Below are 3,333 nucleotides of genomic sequence, written 5' to 3'. Positions count from 1 at the left end.
GGCTTGTGGGGGGCGCTCCTCTGGGGTCCCTGGCGGGATGCACGGCCCAGAGTGACCGCAGATGGTGAGTAGCTGCAGCCGTGTGTGGCCTGAGTTCAAGAGGAACCGCGCTTCCTTGCCCCTCCGACCCCTTCCAGGGTGCGCGGTGCTTGGGCTCCGGCTCCCCTGTGGTGGGCAGCACAGTGCCTAAGCCACGTTTTGGGGTCCCAAACACCGGGAATCTGAATCTGTTTACACTTGGACCATTCCAGTCCCTGTCAGTCGGTCAGGAGGTTACCTGCACTCTGCCAGGGGCCCAGGGGGTCGGGGAGGACTCCAGACCCGTGGCCACAGCCCCTGCCTCCGCGCAGATCTCCATCTCCCGGGAGAGAGGGAGGCACAGTGGGGGCCCCCACGGAGGGCGGTGGGAGACAGTGCCAGAGGGCAGTGGCGCCAGCTTCTGGGGGGCAGGCGTTGGGGGCAGAAGAGCGTGGAGGAGTCGCACCAAGCCCCCAGCGCTGTCTGTGGGAGCCCAGGGCAGGACGTTCGGACACTCACCTGGGATTGTTTATAGCAAACAAAGTACTTGATTTACAGAGAATTTTTAGAACTTCTAACTTAAAGAAATTCTGAAAAATGGAGAAAAGGTAACAGGATCAGTGCCTTTCCCTTAAAGTAGCCTCACAGTGATACTCACCCCCCTGCGCAGTGCCTGAATCCTTTTCTCTCCTGGGCGCTTGAGAGTAAATCCTATCGAACCGGCTTCCTTCTCTCCTCTTAAACACTTGCACAGCCTCACATACGTACACAGTATCTCCTCAGACAGCCGCGTGGGATTGTCCGCTCAAATTCAGCAGTGGGGGACACCGGGGGGCTGGTGAAACGTCCCGCTGAGATCAGGTCATGTGCCGGGGTCCTGGGATCGAGCCCTGCGTCCGGCTCCCTGCTCCTCGGAAGCCTGCTTCTCCCTCTCCCTCTGCCCCTGCTCATGCTCTCCCGTAAATGAATTAACAAAATCTTTTCTGAGAAAGAATTTAATAGCTGAAAGAACGCTCTTAAGATTTGCCCATGTTCAAATTTCCTCACTTGTCTCAGTTATTAGTCTGTTTCGGTTCCTTGTGAATTTCAGCCTCTCACCTGTGGAGTCAAAGGGGCTCTGGTCCCGCCCCCAAGCACACCTGTGCTGGGTCTCGGGTCCCTTGGGCAGGGTCTGCCTCCGCCAACTCCCGAATAGCAGTCGGAGCACCCGACTGCGGGCTTAGCCCTTCCTCCTTCCTCCCTCTCCAGTCAGGAGCACAGACGGTCCCCGCTGACGGGAGGTTTGTAGCTCGTGACTGGCGAGATGCCTGTTGTCGAGAACGTCGCGAATGCCCAGCTGGCAGGACCGACAGGCTCTCGGGCTCCCAGCATCTCTGCTCTCACCTGGCCACGTGGTCATGGTGAGGACGCTTGGCTGCCGGGATGCAGACGGACACACGCACACCGGCCCCTGCTTCCACAGAACACTAGGCCTGCACCCCAAAAAGACCTCTGAACCTAGGGGTTGGGGAAGCTGGGAACTGTCTGGACAGCAGGTGCAGGAGGAGAAAGTCTTAGCGGGCGTTCCAAATGGGAATCAGAAAACAGGAAGACCCGCAGAGGCTGTGTGGGGGGAAAACCATGCTATTCCTGATCTTCTGTTGTGACGTCTCTATAATAACGTCAAAATATATCCACATATTACATCTTAGTGTATATTTCATCAAAGGAAGCCATTCGTTCGTTCACTCATTCATGGAGGCGTACTTAACCGTTTCCTCCTGGATTCATTGTTCTCTGGACCCACTGTCTGTTACCCTGGAACCTTCCAAACCCCCATTTACCTGTTATTCTGGAACCTTCCAGGCCTGTTATTTATTTATCTAGAAGATTTTATTTATTTATTTGAGAGTGAGCACAAGCAGGGGGAGGGGCAGAGGGAGAAGCAGACTCCCTGCTGAGCAGGGAGCCCAGTGGAGGACCAGGACCCTGAGATCATGACCTGAACTGAAGGCAGACACTTCACCGACATAGCCCCCTGGGTGTCCCCAGGTGTCCCTGGACCCGCTGTTCGACTCTTACTCTGGAACGAACCTTCATCATCACTGGGAATTCTCTGCATCTCTCCTCCGTTTGCTGGGGCCCATGCTTTCCTCTTTCTTGGCTTATTTCCTTATTTCAGCGGAGCATATCCTCTTAACTTTCTGGAGAAAAACTGCGTGGGACGTGAAATGTTTTTGCTCCTTGCCGGTCTGGAAATACTCTTACTTGATTGAATATTCGGTCACGTACGAGGGTGAGACATTATTTTCCACTCGAGATCTTGTATACATTTCCCCATTTCTCTTGGTTTCCAGTGTTGCCATTCAGAGGTTTGATGTCATCTTGAGTCACTTAGTGGCCTGATATTCTCTTTGGAAGGTTTTCGGATTTGTTCTTTGTCCCCCAGTGGCGTGCCTGGGCTTGGTGTGTCTGTTCTGTTGGCATTTGGTGGGTTGTGTTGATCTGGAACTAACACTCTTTGGGTTCTAGAAAGTTTCTTTATTTCCTGGCCTCACCTTTCCCTGCCCTCTCTCACTCAGGAAATCTAAACTATTCTTCGTGTCTTTCTGGGAAATTTCATGACTTTCTCAACGCTTTTGAAATTTTCATTTCTGCTATCGTGCTTTTATTTCCAAGGGCTCATCTCTATTCCCTGAATGACCCTTTTAAAAAAATTAGTTCTTGGGGGTGCCTGGGTGGCTCAGTGGGTTAACCCTCTGCCTTTGACTCAGGTCATGATCTCAGGGTCCTGGGATCGAGCCCCGCATCAGGCTCTCTGCTCAGCGGGGAGCCTGCTTCCTCCTCTCTCTCTCTGCCTGCCTCTCTGCCTACTTGTGATCTCTGTCTGTCAAATAAAATCTAAAAAAATTAGTTCTTGTTTTGTGGCTACAATATCTTATCTCTTTTTTTATTTTAATGATTCTTTTTTTAAGAGAGAGAGAAAGGAAGATCACAAGGGGGAGGGGGAGGGACAGAGGGAGAGGGAGAGAGAGAATCCCAAGCAGACTCCCTGCTGATCATGGAACCTGATGTGGGCTCCGATCCCACGACCCTGAGATCATGACCTAAGCCAAAACTGAGTCAGATGCTTAAACCACTGAACCACCTAGGCATCCCACTAATTTTTTTTTTAGAACAGTTTCCTCAACTTTTCTCTTTTCTCCAAGTTCCCCTCCCATTTGGTCTCTGTGTCTCACCCCAGAAACTTCCCTCCAACACCTGCTGGTGCTCGTCCCCCTTTCCTCTGAGAAGTAAGGCCCTGGAGATGCTGACTGGAAACTCGTGGACAGCCCC

This window comes from Meles meles, chromosome 18, assembly GCF_922984935.1.
Source record: "Meles meles chromosome 18, mMelMel3.1 paternal haplotype, whole genome shotgun sequence".
NCBI lineage: Eukaryota > Metazoa > Chordata > Mammalia > Carnivora > Mustelidae > Meles > Meles meles.
Note: the sequence above shows the minus strand (reverse complement) of the source record.